Below are 26104 nucleotides of genomic sequence, written 5' to 3'. Positions count from 1 at the left end.
AGTCAATAAAAGGGAGGGGGCAGGTCCTTTGGGGGATTTGGGGGCTTTTGAACAAATTTGGGAACAGAGCAGGCAGGTAAGGGGGAAAGAGGAAAGGACTGGCAGGCTAGGCAATTCATGGTGAGGTTACTTAGAGGAATTAGAGATTTAAAATTATGATTGTCTACCCTTTCTAATCAACTTTATAAAATATATATCTGGATAGAAATATTCATTTAATTCTTAGAAGCTCCTCTCAGCCCTAAATCAGTGACTCTTAGAAGGTGCAAAGGAAAGTCAGATGCCCTCCTTGGAATTCCTTAGGATGTATATATTACTCCTGCTGCCCTGTTGTCTTTAGAATGAAACTCAGAATTTGCCTCTAACTGTTCTTTCCCCTATGAAGAAAGTCCAGCTTCTCTCTGGTACCTAGGCACCCAAGTGGACCTGGGGGATAGAGCACCAGAACTGGAGTCGGGAAGACCTGACTTCAAATCTGGCCCCAGATACTTACTAGCTGTGTGATTCTGGGCAAGTGCCCCCTTTGCCTCAGTTTCCTTAACTATAACAAGGGAATGATAATAGCACCCCCCTCCCAAGGTTGTTGAAGGGATCAAACAAGATAGAGCACTTACTTAGCCCAGTGCCTGGCACAAATCTGGCACCAAATAAATGCTTATTCTCTTCTCTTTCCATGGGAACCCAGTAGGGTGGGGGAACACGACCAGATCTGTGCAAAGACAATAAACTGTGAGGATGAAATTTGTCTTGAGTGTCCCCAGCTAGGTCTGTCTGTGCTATCCTCACACCTTTAGCTGTGACATTGTAGCAAGGGTGCTAGTTGGCATCAGAGGACTTGGTTCTGATACTCATCAGCAGTGTGACCAAAAGCAAGTCATTTCCCTTCCCTTTTCCATTTTTATGGGGGTGGAGACAGGGTTAAACTAAATAGCATGTATCAGTTGCCTTCCCCACCTTTGGAGGTGGTGATCTTGAAGATCCCCCAGCTCTAAATCCATGACCTATTTGGGGTATCTTGCCCTGCCTTTCCCTCCCCCTCCCCACAGTGGTGGTCTCTCATAGGCATTCCACTACCACCCACCCACTTGTTCCATCCCTTTCTCCTTTCTCCAACCCTGCTATAGGAAAACTAAAATGACTGCCTTTACCCTACACCCCCACCCCACCTCTGACCCCTCACCAAGCTTTCTAGCAAAACATCCTTCTCCTTTTAGTGAGGTGTTTTTTTTTTCCAAAGCAGCAGCTCCTCCCCTCAAGGGATGCAGAAGGCAGAAGGCAGAAGGAGCAAGGCAGGCAGGGGAGGCAGGGGAGGGGGGTCAGGCCACATGCACATGCTGCACGGAGACAGCCCAATTTGCAATCAGGAGAGGCAGTCTTTGGGCTTTTTTGGGCACGTTATTTATCGAATAGACTAACAGCTCAGTGGCAGCTCAAGCCATGGTCTGGTCTGAATACTGATGGACTAAATCCCCTTCCCCACCCTCCCATGGGCACAGAGGTGCTAGGGGAATCTTTCTGCTCAGATTAGGTGGAGGGAGGAAGCAGAGGATGCTAATGAGTTGGAAGATGCTGGAAAGATGAAAAGAGAGGTGGGATCCTAGCTTGGGAGCTGGAAGGGACCTCAGAAATCATCTGGTCCAACCCCCTCATTTTACAGATCAGGAAAACGAGGTCTGGTGAGGGGAAGTCACTTATCCAAATTCATTCAAGGAGTGTATTCTTTCATAGGATAATAGCAGTATAGCTTGAGAGCTAGAAGGGATCCTAGAAACTATTTAGTCAAATCTCCTCTTTTTTCAGATGAGGAAACTGAGGTCCATGGATGAATCTTCCTGACTCCAGGCTTGGTATCCTATCCACTTTGCCATGTCTTGGGTCTTTTAGGGATTTAGGGAGTTTGTGGCTTTTGAAGTATGAGAGACAAAGGACTTGGTGCTTTTGACCCTGGCCAAGTAGTTTCATTTCCCTGTGACCTCTAGAATGGGAATTCTGATCTTTTCTCTATGTCTCGGACCCTTTTGACAGGCAATCTGGGGAAGCCTATAGATCCCTTCTCAGAATTGTGATTTTTCAAGTGCACAAAATAAAATATGGAAGAAGACAAAGGAAGCCAGTGATATTGAGCTTGGCATTCAAAGCCCTTCCCCATCTGACAGGAGCCTGCTTTTCCAAAGTTATTCCATGCTATTCCATTTCATGTAGTTGCCTTTCATTCTCATCAAACTGACATACTAATTGTTCCCTACAGTTGGCTTTCCATTTCCTATCTCCATCCCTTTGCAGAGGACATTCTCTGTGCCCAAAATGCACTCTGTCCTCAGAATCCTATTGTTGGATTAAACCCAGGGCAGATAATGCTCAGGCTAGCCTTCAGGTTCAAGTCTGATGCCCCTTCTTATAAGATGTTTTTCTTGGTTCCTCTTCTTATTCATACAGTCTCCCTTTCATGAAGTAGCTTGTATGCTCAGTGGATAGAGCTTGGAGGCAGGAAGACTTGACTGAAAAGGAGATATTTACTAGCTGTGTGACCCTGGGCAAGTCACTTCACCTCTATTTGGCTTAATTTCTTCAACTGCAAAATGGGAACGATGAACAGCATTTTCCTCCCAGGATTGTTGTGAGGACCCAATGAGATAATATTTGCTAAGCACTTAGTACAGTGACTAGGATGCAGTAAATGTTTAATAAATACTTATTCCCTTCCCTCCCCTCCCCTTCAAATTATCTTGAATTTCCTTAGTGGAGTGTGTATTTTATCACCCCAGGAGAATGTAATCTCCTCAAAGGCCATGGCTATTTGATGTTTTGGGTTTTACACACAGTCAACTCCATCAACACTTGTAATCAAGTTGAGTAGTGTGGCTACATGGGAGCCATGAATATTATAGCAGAAGGTAGACTTGTAGAGTCCCAAGGGGCCATAAGCCAGGCCATGAGAGGCAAGCTGGGGTCAGAATGTTTCAAGACAAGCAGCAACTACTGGCTTAGTGGATAGAAAACCATGTTTAAAGGTCTTGGGTTCAAATATGGCCTCCAACACTTCCCAGCTGTGTGACCCTGGGTGAGTCATTTAACCCCATTGCCTAGTCCTTGCCTCTCTTCTGCCTTGGAATCAATACTTCATATTGATTTTTAAGACCAAAGATGAGGGTTTATTTTGAAAAAAAAGAAAGAAAAAGTTTCAAGACAATAATTGAGAGACACACAATAGATGAAGTCAGATAGGTTAGAGCAGCGGTCTTGGACTCCAATCTCACATTTGCTTTAAATCTATAGCATTTATCCATTTTTAAGCACAGGCTCTCTGAGGTAGAAGGAACCTCAGAAACCATCCAGCCCAACATGAACTGGATGGAAATTTCATCTGCAACATCCCTGCCATCTAGCCTTTTTATGAAGATTGCCAACGAATGGGGAGACTCCATCACTTTCCAAGGAAGCCCATTGCACTTTGGGGATAGCTCTCATTATTAGGAAAGGTGCTAGGGGGTTCCACAGAGCATAGAACTCCAGATGTGGACTTATGAAAACTAATCTTTGTGATTTCAAATGTAGCCTCAGACACTTATTAGCTATGTGTCCCTGGATAAGTCACTTAAGTCAGTTTCCTCATCTTTCAAATGAGCTGCAGAAGGAAATGGCAAACTGCTTCAGTGTCTCTGCCAAGAAAACCCCCCAAAGAGTCAAACAGGACTAAAATGGCAGAACAAGTCTTGTCTTTACATTAGCCCAAATCAGCCTCTCTGAACTTCCACCCATCCTAGTTCTACCCTCTGGGCTGAATCCTGTGGTCTTATCTTTGAACAAGTCCATTTTGTCTTCTCCTGAGAGCCCTTCAGATATTTTAAGACAGTCATCCTATCCCCCACCACCAAGTATTTGCACTCCTCCTAGCTAGCTCCTAGTTTCTCTTCAAAATGACTTGATGTCCTGATTGCCCATTTATCAAAGAGACAAAGGGCTGCATGTTATGACTCAGGGTGCTGTGAGCAGCCAGATGTCTGTACTTGAGATTGCTGTATTAGAGACTAGAGTAATCAGAGAACCCACTGAAGCAGCAAAGTATGACAACGCTTCCTGGGCCCCTTAGGACCCCTTTGGCCCCTCCTTAGATGTTCTGGCTGGCCCCACCCCTCCAGACAGGGTTCACTTGATCTTTTAGAAGTCATGAATCATAGAATACACAGCTACCATCTCATCTGGCCCCATAATTTTACAAATGAAGAAACTAAGACCCTGCAACAGTTCATCATAGAGATATTAATGACCAAATCTGGTTCAGAACCTAGGTCTTTTGACTCCAAGTGCAGTGTTCTTTTTATGGCTTATTAGACCTAGAAAGGACTTCAGAAATTACTGGTCCAATTCCATTACTTGGGAGATAAAAGGGGAAGTGACTTGCCCAAGGTCTCCTGGCCAAAACCAGAGGATGTCCAAAAAAAGGATGAACAAAAGGGAACACTGATCCTCTTTGGTTACAAAACATTCTCATTCACATAGTACAGAAAAGGAGACTGAACCTGGGGACTTCAGCCCACTTTGGAGGTCATCAGAGAATTCTATGTTCCTAGAGATTCCCAGGATTGGATCCAATTTTGCCCTGGATGGAGAAGACAAAGTTCTCACTTTTAAAAGCCTTTCTTTTTCTTTTTTGGGTAGTAGGGAATCACTTCTCGGGAGACTGCAAATGTCAGGGGCTTGAATATACTTTTTTCACTTCTGGGGAAATAGTTAGGGCACTAACCTGGTAAGACTCTAAAATGAGCCCTGGCTCCAAAGACAGAGGACCTCACTACAAATCCTATCTCTGCTAGTGCCTTTGCAATCTTGACTTACCCCTCTCTGGGTTTTGATTTCCTTCTGGAAAATGAAGATGGGTTCTGGGTAGGGAGGTAACAGGTTAGAATGCCTCTAGTCTAATAGACCCATCCAGCTCTCAATCATACGGCCTTTGTGGGGAGAAGCAGTGAATTGTACACATATAGCCTTAGGTACTTACTGGTATTTTTGGAAAGCAAAGAAAAAGGGAAAAAAGTGCTTGGCCTTCCTAGGGCTTCAGGAGGCAACATAGGGGGAAAATTACAATGACTACATCATCACCTATGACCATACCTGGGACCCACATTTCTCTCTATCCCTTGATACCCCAAATCCTGGGAGGAAGAAGGACCAGGTTGCCTTTTTATCTCCCTTTGCTATACTGCAGAGTCTTTGCAGACCTACTACAACACATATCTCACAACCCCCTATTTACCCTTCAAAATTTAGGGTTTTTCAAGGGGCATTTGGGATTTGTTTCCCCCTTACCCCTGCCTACACCTGTGCCAAGACTCTTTCAGCTGTCTTTGTCTTCTTCTCTCCCCCACCCACTCCAGAAGGCTTCTATAGGAAGCCTTTCTCAGTCCCTTTTAATTCCAAAGCCTTCCCTCATATAATTATTTTCTGTTTCTCCTGTATATAGCTTATTTTTACTTGTTTGTTCATCATCTTCCCCATTAGACTGTAAATTCTTTGAGGGTAGAGACTGCCTTTTACCTCATTTTGTATCTCTAGCCCTTACACATTGCCTGACATATACTAGGTGCTTAATAAATGTTTATTGACTAGGGCTCTAGTTCTAGATCAGCCTCTAATTTGTAGTATGGCCTTGAACAAATTGTTTTCCCACTCTATGCCTCAGTTTTTCCATCTGTAAAATGGAGTTAGACTCAATAGTAATTATATCAATGATAATCAGATTTACATGGCTTTTAAGATTAAGAAATCAAGCCCTGAGAAATGAGTACCGTCTTTTAAAGGACAATGACCTTCATTTTTGTCTTTCTCTTTAGCTGGTAGCACAGGGGCTTGAAGAAAGGGAAGAGGGGAGGAAGGCATGGGAAGGAAGCAGACTGGTGATGTCATTACTCTAGGGAACTCCCAGTGAGGAAATGCCTTCTTCCACTGCAGGTGTGCACCTGCTCTACACCTTAAAAGATAATAGTATCATAGATTTAGAGCTAAACAAGCCCTTAGAGACCACTGAGTCCAATCCTCTTACTTTTACAGAAGAAGAAACTGAGGACCACTTAGAGAGGTTACACTGAGAGGTTAAGTAATATATCCAGGATTATGTAGCCAATATCAACTAGAAATGAAGGTTAAACTCAGGTCTTCTTGACTCCAAAGCAAGCTTTCTATTTAATCTGTCATATTGCCTTAAACCAAGAGCATAATAGGCTATTAATACGTGATTATGAAATCAAATTAAGTGTTAGAGATGAGCCAATAGAGGTGCCAAGAGATGGTCACTAACCCAAGGTCACATTAGTTGAGTCAGGGGGCTAAGTCTGAATCTTAAGTGTCCTGCTCCAAGTTTCTGTGCTCACCCCATTATGTCCCATTGTCTCCCCTTCCTACTCCAAAATTTTGAACCCAAGACTAGAGCCTGAGCCAAACTTCCTAGTGACAAGGCAGGCATAGTCATTGATCTCCTTGCTGGTTCTGAGTTGAACAGACAATCCAGGTCATTGGAAAGTTGAAAGTTCCAAGAATATGAGAACTCAAAATCGTTGTCATCCCAGCCACACCCACTCTCTCTTTGGTGGTATTGACATCAGGTCCAAGATTTCTGGTCCCTAGTCATGGACAGAAGGCATTCATCTTGGTGCCCTTCCAGTCAGTGGGCTTTGTTGCTGACCCCTGACTAAAGCCTAGCATACCATCGACACTGATTTTTCCTTTGTGACATTTGCTTGCCTTGACCTACTCCTGATTTTTCCCTTGAGGATCCCTGCAGCAAAAACAATAGAGGCAGCATTGATTGGACTTGATTAAACCTTTCCCATCTAGTCTTTCCTTGGAGATAGATGGAGAACATATCAGCATGGCCTCTCCTCCTAGTTTTCAGCACTTAAGCCAGGGATTGATTTGACTCTTCCAGCCGATACCTTCACAACAGCTTGCTGCAGGTCCCAGCCGTCCTGACTGCAAGGATGAGTTTCATTCAAAGTATTTACTCTCTTAATTGCTTCTTAACATGTCTAGTGCCCTAGACATCATGGAGACCGAGCCCAGTTACATGAAAGATCCTCATGGACTCTCCCCTTATTGCTTCCTATTCATAGGGCCCTAGATTCAGAAATAGATAAGACATTGGAGGATATCCAGTCTCCTCCCCTCATTTTATAGCAGCAACTGTGGATGAAATAACTTTATTCATAGTCAATACAGGTGGTGAGTAGAGTGATCTGACCATTTGGTTTTTGCCCTCTACAAAGGAAGGCATTGGGAGGAGTTTGATACTCCACTCTCCAATCCTACAATGAGAGGGAAGACTAGGCAGAGGGTGACAGAATCAAATGAGGCTTGAGTGAGCAGAATGGTGGGGAGTTTAAAAGCAATGAGCTTCTCCTGGGAAGGGCATCTTGTCCTGTGGAGTTGAAATCAATCAGGGCTACAGATATTAAGGGAATAGCCCAGGATCATACAGCTAGCAGGTGTCTGATATTGGATTAGGACCCAAGTGTCCCTGAGTCCAGAATCTACATTTTAACAGCATTGATGAAATGGTTAGTGTTGGACTTGGAGTCAGGAAGATCTAAAAGTTCTAATCCTGCCTTAGCTGTTCCCCAGTGTTGTGACCCTGGGAAGGTCACTTAACTCTGTTTGCTTCAGTTTCCTCATCTGCTAAATAAACTGGAGAAGGAAATGGCAAAGCTCTCCCGTCCCAAATCGCAAAGAATCAGACCCAAATAAAAACAATATCATGCTGTAAAACAACTAGAGACTAAGAAAGTCTGTTAATAATCAAGGAAGAAATTATATAGGTCAGCTCCACTTAGATAGAGATGGCTGTGGTCCACAGCAGATGAGGAAAGTTTCATGGACAACATAGAGCTTGGACTAGGCCCTGAAGATGAAAAATATGGGGATTAGCAGAGAGAAGGCAGCATCCCAAATGGAACAAACAGCATGGATGTGAGAATATGGAACAATCAATGAATAAACATTTATTAGCCTCCTACTATATTCCAGGTATTGTTTTTGGCACTGGTGATTCAAAGACAAATAAAACAGTTTATGGAATGGTCCACAGTGGATAGGGAGCCAGCAGCCTCAGAATGAGACTTCAAGTCCCATCATTTGTATGCACAGGTTGTATGATCCTGGACAAGTAATTTAGCCTCTTAGTGTTCTAAACAGTTCTCTGAGCACAGATTGCAAAGAGGTGCTGACTCCCATTGGCAAAGGGAGTTTCTTCACCTGGGAGTACTCTGTCCCAATAAAATCATAGGTCAAGGCTTTGCCCTATCCCTTTGGAAAGGATATCAAGGAAACCAGTATGTCTCCCTCCCACCAGCTCATTTCCTCTGGCTCTCTGCCTCAGGCCAGAGCATCACCTCCAAATGGGGTGAGAGGTGAGTCTGCCTGGGCCTTGAGGGGGAGCTGCCTGAAGCCTGGTACTGGAGGAAGAGGGGCCTAATGAATTGTCAGCCTCCCTGGTGCACCTTGAATGAATTCACTTCTAACACAGACATCAAACCTGCACCTCCTCCAATCCCATGGCCAAAGGGCAAATGAGGTAGGAAATGAGGATTTGATTTAGGACTCTCAGGTTGGATTAAGGAGTCTCCAAGGGCTGCTCTTGCAGCTGAGACATCAGTGCTGCCAGGGGTCTCTAGGGAGCCCCCTCTGGCCTTAGTACATTCCAGGACCCCCTCAGGATTCCCCCCCAGCATCATTCTTCATCCTTCATTGTTCCCCAGGAGAAGCAGTTCTGACTTCTTTTCTTGTAGTTTCTCATCCATTTTTTCCCTCTACCCTGAAATCCATCTACATCAAAGCGGGATCCCTTATGCTCCATTCTCACTGAGGCCTTGGTGATTAAGCACTTAAATTGATTAATCAAATTTCCTGTGATGAGAACTCCTGTCATTCATTAATCTGAGCTGGATTATAAATAAGAGATGGCAGATACAGGAGACAAACATGTTGACAGATAGGCATGCCAGCCTGAATCCCAAGCAGGCTTCCAGCTTCCAGAGGGCTTTTGCTGGAGGCAGTCTGGGGACAGAGCTTCCCTAAAGATAAAATTAGACTGAGATTAAAGTATCCCCATTTTAATAAAGAAATATGCATCTAGGAGCAGGCAGTTACTGTTGAGAAGAGTATAAGTTTGCATACCAATTGGAGGGAGGCTGTGGGGTTCAGGGTGGTGGCCCAGTAAGATGGGTCATGGAGACAGGGATGGCTCATCCCCACAAAACTCCCCTCCCCAAACTAGATGCTGAGGTCCTTTGGAATTGGATGATTTCCCCCACCCCCACCCCTACCTCCACACATAGACTGAAATAGGAAGAGGAAGGAATGAATAGCACAGCAGTAGCAGGGAATGGAATGGGTTGGATGACTCAGGGAGCTGTCCAATTTTTTTTTTAAACACAGTCACCTAATTTAAAGGAATCTGCTCTGGGGAATCATTGCTCACCTTCACCTTAAGTCTGATTATCTCCCCCCCTAGTCCTGTAACACCTCCTCTCCCCCCCCCCAACCTGAAACAATTTGGTGCTGTTATGAAAAAGGAGCTAGACTTGGTGGTAGCAATATTGTAGATAAAGGAAAAAGTATGAACAATGGATAAGAATCCAAGCCTAGGTTGGAGTGAGGACCATGGAAAGCTGGGTTTAAATATTGCCTCTATATAGTGAAGGACCCTGAAGATTGCTTGAAGTTCTAGATCTATGATCTTAGGAGTTCCTCTTCCTGCTCCTCCTGACATTTATGATTGATATGATCATTGGTCATCCATTTAAATATAGAAGGAGGGGGCAGCTGGAAGGCTCAGTGGATTGAGTCAGGCCTAGAGATGGGAGGTCCTGGGTTCAAATCTGGCCTCAGACACTTCCCAGCTGTGTGACCCTAGGCAAGTCACTTAACCCCCATTGCCTAACCCTTACCACTCTTCTGCCTTGGAACCAATACACATTTATTGTGTATTGTTTTCTGTGTATTGTGTAAGGTTTTTTTTAAAATAAATGAATAAATAAATGAATGAATGAATGAATAAATAAATAAACAAACAAACAAATATAGACGGAAACTTAGAGGTCATCTAGCCCCCAAATACACACCTCATTTTACAGAGGGGGAGCTTAAGACCAAGAGACATTAAATATCTTAATTAAAGCCACACAAACAGTAAAGGACACAGACAAGATTTGGACCTAGGTCATCTGATTATACATCTATTGTCTTATCCAATTTACCATGCTGCCTCCCCATTTTTTGCCTTGTCTTTCAAAGGTGCCCTTCTTGAATTTCACCTCCTCCAGGAAGTTTTCCTAGCTGAAGCAAGAAGTAGGCAGATGCTGTGATTTGCCCATTATATCCCCATTTCCAAACATAAGATTCCCCCAGATTGTCACTACTCAGAACATTAGGGAAACTTACAGAATCCAGGGGTTGGCTCTTCTTGGCCAAGTCTCACCCATTGTGAATGCACAGTAAGCAAGGAAGAAAAATTGAAGATTTTGTTGGAGAAAGTAAGTAATGAGAAGATGGACAGGATTCCTTCCTTTTAAGAAAAGATTGTTCGATGGGATGAAAACAATCCTTCCTGGCCTCTTATCATTGTTTTTGTAAATATTTAAAGAGTTCTTATTAAAATAATTACCATCATAACAATGTAAGAGTTTGATAGATCTCATCCAAGCTGTCAGAACATTGCTTCAGTTCTGTCCTATGAGCTTTTCAGACAAAGGGAGAGGAGAAAGCCATTTCAAGAAATTATTTTGAGGTCCAGTTCCCCTAATTGGCAAGGATTTCTGTTCCCTCCAGCTGCTCCAGTCTTCCCCTCTAAGGCATCCTCCTATCTACTCTGTATGAATACTTTATGGATTGATTTCTAGACAGGTTGGCTCTCTGTTTGAATGAAAGCTCATTGAAAGTAGGGACAGCTTTTACTTTTCTTTGTTCACTGCCTGGGTGCTAGTGCCTTTCTTCTGATATTACTGCCCCTTGACTCTGAATTTCAATCTTGTGCTTGCATATTGAGGTACATATAGTCTCCTCCATTAGAATGGGAACTCCTTCAGGGCATGGAATGCTTTTGCCTTTCTGGTATCCCTAGCACAGAACCGGATACATAGTAGGTGCCTAATAAATGCTTGTTGATTAAAATTCAGTGTGGCAGTTATGATGTAAGGAGGAGTTTAGACCAAAGGTGGCTTTTTCTGATTTCCACAGACTATGGGCAGTGGCCCTCTTGCTTTCAGAAAATAAACAGCATTTATATAGTACGTTAAAGTTTGCAAAGCACTATACATCTATATCTTAAAAAAAAAACAACACATCTTACCTTCCATCTTAGAATCAATGCTGTGTATTGTTTCCAAGGCAGAAGAGCAGTAAGAGCTAAGCAATGGGGATTGAGTGACTTGCTCAGGGTCACACAGCTAGGAAGTATCTGAGGCCAGATTCAAATCCAGGACATCTTGACTCCAGACCTGGCTTTCCATCCACTGAGCCACCCAACTGCCCCCATTATACATCTAAATCTATATGTCTATATCAATATCTATGTCTATATCTATCCCTACTCAGACCTAAACCCCTGATACCTCCTTTCCTCCCCTTTCTTTCTCGGTGTGTGTCATTCTTCTCTGTCCCTCTTCCCCTCCCTTTCTCCCCTTTCTCTCTGTCTTTCTCTGTATGTTATTTTCTCTTCTTTCTTTCTCCCTCCCCTCCCCTTCTCTCTGTCTGTCTCTCCTTGTGTTACTATCTCTTCTTATTCCCCCTCTCTTCCCTTCCCTCCCCTTTTTCTCTCCATGTATCATTCTTCTCTCCTTCTCCCTCTCCACCATCCTCCATATTTCTCTCTCCTCTATCTTTTTCTGTTTCTCCATCTGTCTGTCTCTCTCCTCTCTCCTTCTCTCCATAGGGGGCAGATTTGAGTCTTGCTGTTCAATTTAGGTTCTGCCTCTCCTTACCCATCTTACTACTAGATACACACACACACACACACACACACACAGAGACAGACAGACAGACAGACACAGAGAGAGACAGAGAGAAAGAGACAGAGACAGAGAGAGAGAGAAACAGAGACAGACAGACAGACAGAGACAGACAGAGACAAAGAAAGACAGAGACATAGAGAGTGACAGAGACAGAGAGACAGAGACAGAGTGACTCACAGAGAGAGACAGAGAGGGAGACAGAGAGAGAGAGACAGAGAAAGATAGAGACAGAGACAGAGAGAAAGGGAGGTAGGGAGAGAGAGGGGGATAGAGAGAGAGAAAGGGAGGAAGGGAGAGAGGGAGAGAGAACAAGAAAGGGAGGGAGAGAGAGAGAGGAGAGAGAGACAGAGAGATACAGAGACAGAGAATGACAGAGACAGAGAAAGACAGAGAGATACAGAGAGAGAAACAGAGAGAGACAGAGAGAAAGAGAGAGACAGAGAGAAAGGGAGGGAGGGAGGGAGAGAGAGGGGAGAGAGAGAGAGGGATAGAGAGAGAGAAAGGGAGGGAGAGAGGGATAGAGAGAGAAAGGGAGGGAGAGAGAGAGGAGAGAGAAAGAGAGAGAGAGAGAGAGAAAGGCACATCCCTCATGGATTAGAGTTAAACCTTAATGAAGGGATAACTTTGCTTGGGAATCCTGGGTATAATTAAAAAAAAAACTCTGCCATTAAGATAACCCACCCACTGAAACATAGAACATTGGAGAAGTTAAAATGTTAAAACACGACCCCGATTTCCCTCTCCCTATGACATGGATTATTAAGTCAGGTTTGAAAAAGTTCCCATTAAATATTTAAATATCCCATTAAATATTCATGGTTTCAAAAATTGCTTCCTAACAGATCCTTAGGTAAATATAACAATATTTGATCACAAAAGCTGCTCCATCTGACAAAGGCTCATGAACAGTAAAGTATGATCAGGAATGGGGGGTTGACTCTAACCTCTGCTTTGACTATAGCTGGGAAATCCCTTCTCCAAGAGTGGCAAGAGAAGCAGCCCATCCCCACTCTAGCCTTTGCCCACCCTAGTCAAGAGGTTCTGCTATGACCCATTAGGCCAGTCCTTAGCTCTCCATAGCCCCCTAAACACTGGGTTTCCTGTCTTTTCTTCTATAGTGCTTCTTCTATTCTGTACCCATTGGAATCCCTACAGTTTCAATGTTTAATTCAGATGCTTCCTCCTTCACAAAGCCTTTCCTGATTCCTCTAGTTCTTAGGACTCTCTTCTCTACCCTTACTTAGCTCCACCACCACACCTTACTTAGTTTGTGACCTTAGATAAGTCACTTAATTGTCTAGGCTTCAGTTTCCTCCTTTGTAAAAAAAAAAAAAAAAGAGGAAGGGCTAAATGATCTTGAAGGTTCCCTTTCAGTTCTTGATTTGTTGGAATCCATGTTGTTCCTTCCCTTGCCCATCCAAGAAGAATGAAAACTCCTTGAGGGAAGAGTCTGCTTTCACAGAATCACATATTTTGAGTTAGAAGGGATTTCAGCAGCCATTTAGTTCCATCCTTTTTATTGTTGTTTAATAGATTAGTCTTAATCCAACTCTGTGGTCAGTTACAAACCATTTAAGGTTTTCCTAGCAAAGATACTGAAATAGTTTGTCATTTCCTTCTCCAGTTCATTTTATAGAAAAGGAAACTGAGGTAAATAGGGTTAAATGACTTGCCTAGGTAGTAAGTGTTCAGACACTTTTTGATTTGATTGGCTGGATTTGAACTTGGGTCCCCCTGATTTCAAGGTGCTCTATCCTATGTGCCACCTAGATGCCCAGTCTATATATCTGTACTCTAACACTGTTCAAGTGGTCATTTAGCTCCTCCAGCCACCTCTTCGTGATACAGTCCTTTTCACTTGTGGGCAGCTTGGATGGTGTAGAAGATTTGCCTGAAATCAAATCTACAGTGGCAGCATCTTTGCAATTTCCATCCATTGTTCCTGGTTCTTCCCACTGGGGCCAAATGGAACAAGTCTAATCCCTCTTCCACATGACAGCCCCTTAACTACCTGAATATTACTATAATTCTCTTCCCTTCCTTTGCCAGACACCCCTCAGCCTTCTCTTTTCCAAGTTAAGTCTTATTCCTTCACATGGAATGGACTCAAACCCCTTCACCATCCTGGTTCGCCCTCTTTTACCCTCTCCTGGTTTTTTCCTTCTTTGAGGGGGCTGATATCTTTCCAACTCCAGACCTATATCTTGTGTCTCTGCCATGATGCCTACCTACTCCCATCCTGCATCAGCCTTTCTCTCCTCCTCCCCTTCTCACCCCAGGCACCCCAGGCACCTTGCAGCATTAGGAGGAGAGAAACAAGATTGATGGAGTTACCTTCCTCCGGTATGGCATTGGCATTGAGTCGGGGGATTTTATAGGCACACGGCTGGCTTCCCTTGCTGAATTTTGATTAATGGAGCAAGCTGGAGCTGCTGATGTCTCCTAGCTACTTTAGCTGACAGAAATGCGAGTAATCTGATGTTTAAATGGATTTGGAACGTGTCTGTGGTCTTAGCCTCAATGTCCTGAAGGAAAGACCATCTGCTACAAGATAACCTGATCTCGGAGGGCACTGCTTTCAGATCTTTTCAGACAGGCAGATGACATTTGTCGAAGGTTCAGGCAGGTTTTCATGCCTGATAACTTGGGGGAAAATGGGTGCCATGTCCTTCCCCCCACAACCCTCCATTAGTAGGCTGCTGCTGTTGCTGTGTCTGCCTGCCTGCTTGCCCGCCTGCAGCAGCTGCTTTGCTGTTGGGTTTCCAAGTCATGCCCATTGGCCCTCCTGCAGGTCTCCCAGATCCCAGGGATGATTAGCAAACACAGATGGGAAATGCCTCTGAGATACAGGAGTAAAAACGTACTCATGAGTCCCTAGCAACCTGTTGGGGATATTTGATGGCAGCCGTGCCTGGCAGCTGAGGGAGGGGGCTAGGCCTTAGGCAGGGAGGAGACTGGGGCAGAACATAGCTACCCCACTTTCCATTTCCTCAGAATGACTGCTCTGTGTGTGTGTGTGTGTGTGTGTGTGTGTGTGTGTGTGTGTGTGTGTGTGTTTAAAGCTAAGCTCTCAGGGCATCCAGTGAGCCGGAGTCTAGCCCATATACAAATAACAGGAGATGGGATCTCAGAATCTCTACTTAGAGTTTGGTTGGAGACATTGTCATGAGGAGCAGTGGCTAGGCTATGGAGAGGTAATCCAAAGGCACAGGCAATGTATGCTTCTAGAAGATAACTGCTTTGGGCATCACGGGCCCTGGGTTCTTTTTTTTTCAGGCTCAGTCACAACTTTATTTTTTATTGATGTTGGTGGAACCCTTTAACTTCTCTGGGACTCAACTTTTCCCGCTGTGAAATGGAGATAATAATATTTGCCTTGACTACTTCACAAGATTGTTGTGAGGACCAAATTGATAATGACTATGAAGTGCTTTGTAACCACAAAATCCTGTTCTCTTCCTTCCGTTTTCTTTTCTTCCTCCCTCTTTATCTCCTCCTCCTCCATCTTTCCACTCCTTTCTCTCACTCATTTTTTCTTCTTCTCTACCTCTTTCTTCTTTTCCTTCCTTATTTCATCTTTTTCTGCCTCCCTGTCTCCTTCTTTCTTTCCTTCCTTCCTTCTTTCTTTTTTCTCTCTTTCTTTTTCTTTCTCTCTTTTTCTTTCCTCCTCCTCCTCCTCTTCTTTTCTTTTCCTCCTCCTCTCATACCTCTTTCTTTCCTCCATCCCCTTTTTCTTTGATTATAAGGTTGGGAAAGGAAGTTGAACTAGTCATATGAAGTGAAATCCAGGAAAAACAAATAGATAGATAAATGGTTATAAGTGTTTCAATGGCATTTGCCCCAAATAGCAAGCAACTAAAGAGAAGCTCTCCTTCTTCAAGTTGGGCGGATCATCTATGGAGCATTTCTGAAAAGACATGGACGAGAATCATCTGGGAGGAGAGGGCATGCATGGATTGTGAGCTGCACCAACGGAGGGTGCACCCATACCGATGTGCTCTCAGATCTAGTATGTCATGTTTTAAAGATCTATGATTTCATCGGTGTGAGTATTCTCTCTACCATCACCGGTTCCAACACCTCTCAATTCTTCACTAGACAGTCTCCATGAGTTGCAGTCATCCTGGTAACAAGCAGCTCGAAATTTAGCTTGGCTGATCCTCGGACCAAGAACATACAATCAGGTCCAATTGCTGGACCTGTACTCAAAGGCTTCCAAATTTGGTGGGACCTGCCAGAACTGCTCGTGATTTGCTGACACAGACTTTGATGCAAGGTCATCTCCATACTACAATGAGGAGTTTGGTGGGAGATATCCATCACTCTATCTATCTATCTATCTATCTGTCTGTCTGTCTGTTTGCCTGTCTATTTATTTGTTTTTTATCCATCTATGTATTCATCCATCCATTTCTCTATTCATCTATCTATACATCTGTAAATCTGTTTTCTAAATATAAGACAACTTGCAATTTCATCCATAGAGCAATATAAGGAGTTCTCAATGAACTCCCTCCCTCTATCATTGTAACTTAGAATCACAGAGAATTGTCTGAGATCTAAGAGGGTAATTTCTTTGTCCAGAGTCTCATAGCCATGAAGTTTTCATCTGGATTCCTTTTTAGAATGATATTTATAAATGCACAAAATGAAATATATCAAATTACATAGAAACCTCAATTCTACAGAAATATAATCATCAAAATATTTTTAAAACAAGTAAAAGTAAAAACAATAAAGAAATCCCTACCCTATACCATGTTCTCACACTCACACATGTGTTTATTTGTATACATACATAACATGATATGATGGATAGAGGTTCAAACATACTTCTGACATTTACTAGCTATGTGACCTTGGGCAAGTCACTTAAGGTCTCTGTGCCTTAAGTGCAACTCCATAAGACTTGTTTAGTAAGTATCTGCTTTGATGAAATCTCCCATACATTCAAAATCACAGATGCTTATGATATGATATATTTATCACATATGTAGACCTACAGGATCACAACTGTAAAGCTAGAGGGGACCAGAGAAATCATAGGATCAGAGATCTAGAATTAGGAGGGATCTTAGAAACCCTCTAGTCTCATTTTACTGATGAGGAAACTGAGTTCTAGAAGGATAAAGGGACTTGCCCCAAATCAAGTAGGTTGGAAGTAAAAGAAGCAAAATTTGGACTCAGGTCTTCTGACCACAGAGGCAATGCTCATTCTATCAAGCTTCATGACTTCCCCAATAAACACATACATTGATTAATAATATGAATTAATCTCTCTAGCATCAGTTTCCCCAAGTATAAAATGGGGGTAATTACTCATCTAGTTCCTTTGCTCCACTGTCATGTGAATGAATCCATTGGGTTGAGAAAGCACTTGGCAATGTGTCCATGTGAGCGAATCACATTATTATTAACAGCAATAGTGGAAGCTGAGCAGAGTCTTGCTTTTCTTCTAAGCCTGAGGGGTTTGGGGGTGGGGAGAGGGAGAGCTGCTCTCCCCCCTCTGCTTGTAAGCATCCCAAATGCTGAACTGGAGACAGGTTGGATTGAATTATCCACAGGTACCTGAGGGCTCTAAGCCACCCAGCCTCCCCATCCTGCCTGCAAGATTCAATCGTGGCCCCCACGCAGGTTAGCGGCATATTGGATTCCGACGGCTCATATTTTAAAACTGCAGAATAGTTGCAGGCGACAGAAAACCTGTTTCTTTCCTATTTCATACATCCAGGAAATTTGTACCACATGCAGCCTGCATGTCATTACACGCGTTAAAATACTGCATTCCATCTTCCTGGTGCCCTTGTTCATACAGCAGAGTAGATAAAAAGTGAGGCCAAGGTTAAGAGTGGAACCTGATTGGACCCAGACAGGGTAGTTAATTTTAGAGGCCCATGTCTTACTTATTCCCAGAGAGAAAGTTGGAGGTACACTCCTCCTTAAGGAAGGGAGAAGGAAAGGAAGGAAGGAAGGAAGGAAGGAAGGAAGGAAGGAAGGAAGAAAGAAAGAAAGAAAGAAAGAAAGAAAGAAAGAAAGAAAGAAAGAAAGAAAGAAAGAAAGAAAGAAAGAAAGAAAGAAAGAAAGAAAGAAAGAAAGAAAGAAAGAAAGAAAGAAGAAAGAGAGAGAGAGAAAGGAAGGAAGGAAGGAAGGAGAAAGAAAGAAAGAGAGAAAGAAAGAGAGAAAGAAAGAAAGAAAGAAAGAAAGAAAGAAAGAAAGAAAGAAAGAAAGAAAGAAAGAAAGAAAGAAAGAAAGAAAGAAAGAAAGAAAGAGAAGGAAGGAGAAAGAAAGAGAAGGAAGGAGAAAGAAAGAGAAGGAAGGAGAAAGAAAGAGAAGGAAGGAGAAAGAAAGAGAAGGAAGGAGAAAGAAAGAGAAAGAAAGAAAGAGAGAGAGAGAGAGAGAAAGAGAGAAAGAGAGAGAGAGAAGAGAGAAAAAGAAAGAGAGAAAAAGGGAGGAAGGAAGAAGAAAGAGCTGTGGTGAAGAATGAAACTCACCTTTCAGAAAGCTTCTTTCACTCCCTGAGACTGACTTATCTATGGATTGGATGCCAGTAATCCTGGCGCTTTGAACCTCATTGATGTACCTATCATATAGTGTTATATGACACAGCTCTCTATATTCTTATCTTCTCTCCCTAATATTAGTAAGCTCTATGAGGGCAGGAAATTTGAAGCACATAATTAGCACTTTGGTTGTCAAATTGAAATGAACACCAACTTTACATCTTCCCCAGGGTCCAGCACTACAAATGTGCTATACTTCATTGAATAAGAGCAGGTATAAGAATTAGAAGACCTCTCAATTTAGTGGTTCAGGGAATTTCCAGAAGAGGAAGTTCCCTCTACCTCTACAACTTATCATCTAAGAGAGTTGCCTAGGGCGCTTGTGACAAACTAACAGAACAGAGGCTACTAAACCATAATAAGGATCACTGTGAGACACATATTGACTTAGAAAACCACATAGTAACATTATCTATGTTTTATTGTATCCTTATTTATCTTGTTAAATATTTTCCAGTTATATTTTATTCTAGTTCAGATGTATTATGGGCCACATGAGTGTGTGGGCTTTATGTTTGACACTTCTGACCTAATACTGAGGAGTCAAGTGATTTATTCAAAGTTCACAAAAGTCAGTGTTGCAGTAGAAGAAGGATTTGAACTCAGGCCTTCCTGACATTGAGGTGAACTCTCAATTCGCCATGTCAGTATACCTCTCATTGAATAAATGTTTAGTTAATTGATAAATTTAGGCTATAGGAATTGATTCTCACCACAATGGAGAATGGTTGTTCATCATTCTCTGAGGAAACAGCTACTTTCCTGTTTTCTTATATCCCCAAGAAATCTAAATATGCTGTATTTTTAACCTTTTCCTCCCAACTCCCCTCAAGTCACATCATTTCAATTCAATTCACATACTATGTGCCAGATATGGGCTCTACCCCTGGGAATCTAAAAACAAAACAGCTAATAATCCCTGCCCTCAAGAGCTTTACTTTTTACTGGGAGAAAAAACCACATCCTTATAGAGGAGTTATAAGGATCACATGAGATCTTGCTTGTAAAGTGCTTTGTTAACTTTAAGGCCTGAATATAAAGGTGAGCTCTTGTTTTTGTTATTATAAGTAGTAAAAAGCAGTAGGAATAGAGAAGGAGCTGCTTAGATATGGAACCTGTCCTCAAGGAGCTTACAATTTAGCGAAGAGCTAAGAGTTTGCCACAGATAGGTATAATACACAATAACAATACATTGTAAAAGTACTTAAAAGGTCCAAAACAAAATGCTTTGTGAGATCCAGGATGCAAATTCATGACTAAACACCTAGGTGGCATAATAGTACATAGAGAGCTAGACCTGGAGTCAGAAAGACATGAGTTCAAATTCAGCCGCAGACTAGCTGTGTGGTCCTGGGCTTAACCTCTGCTTGCCTCAATTTTCTCAGCTATAAAATGGGGATAATATTAGCACCTACCTCTCAAGGTCTCTTTGTTGTTTTGCATCTCTTATTTTCCTTACTTAGAATGTAATTTTCTCAGAGACTGTATAAAGACTGTATAAATCAGAGACTGTCAGGTTCATCTTTGAATCCCTGGTGCCTAGTATAGGATCTCTGTCCTTAGTAAGTCCTCAATAAATGGTTGTTGGATCAAATGGAGTTAAAATAAATGGATAATAATGAATACATGGAGTTTAAATCACCACTTCAATGGGGAGGAGCAAGCCCCATCCTGGGACAGTAGTCTTCTCTTTATAGGAGACAGATGAAATTTGCCAGTTTTATCAGGCACAGACTGCAGACCAGATTTTGAGAGATGGTCAGCCTGGTCTGTTTGCCAGCTACAAATCAACTCTTCTGTTCCCTTTTGAGGCAGAGAAAGCTTAGAAAGATCTGACTTCAGCTTCCTCTCCATAGTTAGTTCTTCATACTATTTCCTGAGTTCATTTCAACCCTGATCTTACCTCCTGACATTTGTTCTCCAATTCTGAACTGCAAAGAGTGCCAGTCCCAGATTAGAAGTGTCTCTAAGAAAAAATCTGGACCCTGTCCATTAAATACTAGGGTTGAAGAAGGTAGCTTGGGTAGATTGAAAAGGAGATTCCTCTCTCCTCCACTGTTGGGCCTGGGTATTCCTCATAAATTGGTATGATTCAGTACCCAACATGTCACAGATGCTAAGGAGCATTCTTCAACATTGCAGTGCAGCTGATGATCAATCTCATCATTTTGGACTCAGTTCAGTTCAGCAGACATTTCCAGGGTTCTAGGTACTGGTGATACAAAGACCAAAACAAGGCAGGCCTGCCCTCTAGAAGCTTCCATTCTACTGAGGGGAAATGACATGAAGACGAATAAATAAATATAAAATAATTTCAGGAGAAAGGAAACATTAACAAATAAGAATAAAAAACGATTCTCCATAGGAAGCAGCATTGAGTGAAGCCTTGAAGGGAGCCAGAAAATCTAAGAGTTGGTAATAAGGCAAGAGAGCATTCCAAGCATGTGACACAGCTTGTACAAACATCAAGAGATAGGAAGTAGCCTCTCTGGTCCAGAGAACAACGAATTTAGCAATAGTTTGTGAGAAAAGCAGCATTATGAAGTAAGTCTGGAAAGGATTGTGGAGAATTTTGACTGGCAGGCCAAAGAGTCTGTATTTCATCCTAGAAATGAAATGGAATCATTGAAAGTCTGAAGAAAGGAGAACAGAAAGAAGATAAAATAGAAAGAAGATAAAAGGGCCCAGGACAGAACTTGGGGGGAGGGAGATACACACACCTCATGGAGAGGAGGTATACGATGATTCAGAGAAAAAGAGAAAAGAAGGAGCAGACAAATAGGTAGGAGGAGAACCAGGATGGAGCAGTGCCATAAAAGCTAAGTGAAGAGAAAATATCTAAGTCAAAGGGTGATCAACAGATTCCAAAGCCAAGGCCAAGTCAAGAAAGAGGAGGAATGAGGAAGTTCCTTCACAATCTGGCTTTAAGCTCCTTTTCCAGATCTATTTAATCCAATTTTCCTCTCCCACCCTATTCCTACTTCACTTCCCATCCAAACTATGCCACTTCCTACCTCCCATACACAGTCCATCATCTCCTACTTATGTGCCTTTGAACAGGCTATCTCTCATGCCTTGAATGCCTTCCTAACTTCCACCTCTTGGGATTCCTATCTCCTTTTACTTGGGATTCCCATCTCATTTTAGGGCTCAGCTAAGTTGCCTGCTCCTGTACAAAGTCTTTTCCTATTCTCCCTGGTATTAGCCTTCCCCTGGATAGAGCAACAGGCTAGGAGTCAGAAAAGACCTGAGTTAAAAATCCAGCCCAGTTACTGAAAAATAGTACTTGATAACTATGAGACTCATGTCACTTAACCTCTGCCTGCCTCATTTTCCACATCTGTATAATGGGGGTCATAACAACACTTGCCTCCAAAGATTGATGTGAGGATCAAATGAGATATCTGTAGAATGCTTAGTACATTTGTTTTATTCATGAACCCCATTTGGAGTTTTCTTGGCAAAGATACCTGAGTGGTTTGTTATTTCCTTCTCCAGTTCATTTGACAGATAAGGAAACTGAGGTCAGTAGGGTCAAGTGACTTGCCCAGGGTCATACAGCTAGTAAGTATCTGTGGCTGAATTTGAACTTAGGTCTTCTTGACGCTAGGCCTGGTACTCTATCCACTTCATCACCTAGCTGCCCTACCTGGGACACAGTAGGCACTTAATAGATGCTTGTTTCCTTCCTTCTTTTCCCAAAATGACTTTATTTCCTTTGTATGTATCTTTCTCCTTGAAGACAAGTATGTTTTGCTTTGTCTTTGTCTTTGTGTCCCCAAAACCTAACTCAGTACTTGGGCCCCAGGGAGGACTACTCCTCCTAATACTTGCCAAAATGAATTGAACACTTATTTGAGTATTTGAGCTAGTAACAACTGGGGCTTTCAAGGGGTCAAGGGAAGCCAGCTTGTAGCAAAGTCTACCTTTGTACTATCCCCACCTGTTCTTGGGCAGAATCATTCTTTGATATGTTACTTCATGGATTAAATCACAAAATCACACATTTGAAAGAGACCACCTAATCCCATAAGGATGTGACTAGGAATCCCTCATATACCATTCCTGAAAAATGGCTGACTAGTCTTCCATTCAAAAACCCTCCAGTAGTAGAGAATTCACTCTGCATCCCACATAGGGAAAAGTCTTTTGTTAGGAAATTTCCCCTTAGATCAAACCTAAATATTCCTTCCTCTAATTTCTACTTGGACAGCAATAGTTCAAATCTGGCCACAGATACATACTAGCTGTGTGACCCTAAGGAAGTCACTTTGCCCTGTTTGCCTCAGTTTCCTCAGCTGTCAAGGATGGAAGGAGAAGGAAATGACAAACCATTCTAGTATTTGTCAAGAAAATCCCAAAAGAGTCAAACATGACTGAGACAATTGAACAGTAATTTCTACTTGCTCTTTCCTCTGGTTCTTCTATAGGATAGATCTTCAAAGGACTAAAGACAGCAATTAGATTTTCCCTAAGTCTTGTCTTCTCCATGCTAAATAGCTCCAGTTCTTGCAAACAACCCTCAAGTTCATGGCATGAATTTGAATCCCATCTCTATCATTTTAGTTGGTTTCAGAGTTTTCTTCTCTCTGCCTAGAATCAAAGAATGTGAAAGGAGCTTCAGGTTCATTTAGTCCAATCTGCCTTGCAAAGGAATGGTTGAACTGGGGTTAAAAATGCAAGCTATCCCTTTGAATCCAAGACTCTTTCCCATTGGACTATACTGCCTTAGCTTATCCATTTGTCCTTCAAAGATATGATTCATCAAGACCGAACACATCATGGTCATCTAGATCTTATCCCTATACCCTGGGAACTAATACCCCATTTGGTTCTTTGACTGCCACATCTCCTGGTTGACTCACTTGGAGCCCATTTTTTCCAGGGGAATTCTCCTTGCATAGTGATGCCAACATGAGCCATGAAGATGACCCTTCTTATCTCGAGTTCAGCCTGCCAGCATCCAGTTAGAGCCAATTGGTTTGGGCAGACCATTTGGCAGAGACCTCTGATGCAAACTCCCAGCATCCCCTGGGGCCGGGAGAACTTCAGTGGGACCCTCTGGTCATGAGGTTAATTCACTTGGCCTTTTCTCCCTCTGCCCAGGAGAAGAGAGAGGGCTGAGAAATTGGCTGTCAGGCAGAGGAGAGTATGTTAGCAGCGAAGAGATTGCCTGAGAGAGGGAGGGAGGAAAGAACCCTCCAAACAGGGAGCTATGCTGCCTGGTTACCTTCTCCTTCTCCTTTGATAAACCCCAGGAACCCCAGCATTCCTAGCAAAAAATCCTCTTCCCCCAGCCTTTCTTCATCCCCTCCAGCCCTGGGGAGGGACACTGTATGTGAGCCCAAGCCCAATGCCAAGAAAATTGGCCCCAAAGGTTTTTAACTTTGCCAAGCCCCTGGGTTAGATGTGATTTGTTCTGTAAAGATTGATTTAGGTGCTGAGGAGCAGAGCTGGGAATTTGGTGTGGAAAAATCTCAACCAAATCCAGGAGGATTTTGTTTAAGGGAAAAAAAGCTGCCTGCAGTAATTCAGTGGGGAGGAGGGTATCAAAGCTCTCACGGTCCTCCCTGGAGTTTTCAATTCTTTTCCTTTTCATTTATATTCTCCAAGAGCTCTTAGAGCCCTTCTAGCGCATCTGATTATTTTAAAATAAGCCACAATAACTCTAAGAAAAGGAAAGAAACGAATAGTTTTTTCCCTCTTATTTAAAAGAGCAACTCAATATTGGGAACCTGCACTCCACCAGCATAGGGACTATGACCTCTCCAGGGAAAGAAATGACCTCGCTACAATAGCCAGCTGGTCCCCTAGATGATTCAGCTACCACGGGGAAACACCTTCAGACTAAAAGGAGGAAGAAGAGGAGGAAGAAGGAAAGGAAGAGGAAGACGAGGAGGAGAACATGGCGGAGATGAAAGAGAATGGGGAAGAGGAAGAGAAAGCAGTGGGCCAGAGATCTGAGTCCAGCTCCCTAGACCTAGCAGGATTTAGCTGTGTGGTGGCCTCATTCTTTGTCAAGAGTGCCCTGCCTTCCAAGCACAAAATGAGAAGTACAGCCTGAAATTTGGGATTTGGCAGGAGAAGAGAGGTTGGGGGAGAGACTGGATGACACAAAGTTATTCTGAACTGGGTCAAAAGACTTCAGATCACCTTTGGTAGTATAATAAGTCCGATCTATTCAGGTCAAGATCTTAAGAATATACAACTATCATGTCCCCCAAGGCTTTTTGTTTAGGCTGAACATAGCCAGTCCCTTTAGCTAATCTTCATATGGCACAAACTTGAATTTCTTTGCCATCCTAGTTGTTGACCTTGGAATTTCCTTTTCTCTGCACAGTCTATTGGAATGATCTTGATATTAGAGTTAGAAGGCACCAAGATCATGTGGTCCAATCTCCTTATTTTATAGATGAGTTTCTTCTGGTTTAGATAGGTTTAGTGACCTGCCTAAGGTTAAACAGTTAGCAAATGGCACTGTCAGGATTTGAACTCCCAAATGACAGACTTTCAGAGTTAGGAAGATGCTCAGAGACTCTGTAGTCCAACTGGCACCTGAATGACCCCATCCTCTCCTTATCATATCTCAAGTCTGAAACTAGAGCCATTCCTAAATCTTATATCTCCCTCACCTCCATTGTCTCCAATGATTTGTCAGATCTTGTTGAGTGCACCTCCACAACATCCCTCCCTTTTGTCCCCTCCTCTCTACTCCCATGCCCATTTCCCTAATTCAAGCTCTTATCAACTTTTTTCCTGGACAAACTAATAAAATCTACTCTCCTCATCCTGATGTGGATCTTGGTTCCCACCTACTTTACAGGACTCACTTTTAATTACTCCTCTGGATCTCTGGTTTTTCCCTGGACTTGATATACCATCTCCCACACCTTTGCACGCCAGTCTCAATACCTGAAATGTACTCCTTTCTTGTTTCTGCCTCTTAGAATCCCCTACTTTATTCCAGACTCAACTCAAGTGCCATCTCATAAAAGATTTTTTGTCTGATTCTCCTAGTTGTTAGTCTTCTGTCTCCCCTGTAATTCGTTTTTAAACCTAGTATATAGTTTATATTTTATTGTTTAATTCATTCACTTATGTCTGACTTTTCACAACCTTGTAGACCATAATGTCTATTTGTGGAGTCTTCTTGGAAAAGATACTTAAGTGGTTTATCATTTTCTTCTTCAGAAGTTTTAGGCAAAACAGAGTTTAAGTGACTTGCCCAGAGTCACCCAGTTAATGAGTGTCTGATGCTGGATTTGAACTCAGGTCTTCATGACTCCAGGTCCAGCAAACCTAGCTGCTTCCAAAAAATAAATATTTTATATGTACCTCCCTATAATTCAATTCAAATCATCAAATATTTATCGTCTACCATGCACCAAGAACTGTACCGCTGAAACAAATTAAAAAATAAAATCATACCAGCCTTCAAAAATCTTACATGTCACTCCCCTATTCTATAGCCACCAGTGGCTCCCTATTACCTTTAGAATGAAATCTCTAATTCTCTGTTCATCTTTCATAATTTAACTCTTTCCT

The 26104-nt window shown here is 42.6% G+C and overlaps 1 protein-coding gene and 1 non-coding gene across 20 annotated transcripts in view; both read left to right on the top strand.

Moving 5' to 3' along the window:
• The window catches only part of CAMTA1 (calmodulin binding transcription activator 1), a 1356239-nt gene that overhangs the window by 832899 nt on the left and 497236 nt on the right, over window positions 1-26104 (top strand). The window lies entirely within an intron of this gene.
• On the top strand, window positions 15987-16049 carry MIR12358 (microRNA mir-12358). Its single transcript, NR_162918.1, has one exon. It is a non-coding gene; the product is annotated as a microRNA mir-12358 (primary transcript).

The sequence above is a fragment of the Monodelphis domestica genome, chromosome 4 (genome assembly GCF_027887165.1).
Source record: "Monodelphis domestica isolate mMonDom1 chromosome 4, mMonDom1.pri, whole genome shotgun sequence".
In the NCBI taxonomy this organism is placed as follows: Eukaryota; Metazoa; Chordata; class Mammalia; order Didelphimorphia; family Didelphidae; genus Monodelphis; species Monodelphis domestica.
The sequence above is the reverse complement of the archived record's forward strand: the minus strand, read 5'-3'. Positions and strand labels throughout refer to the sequence as shown.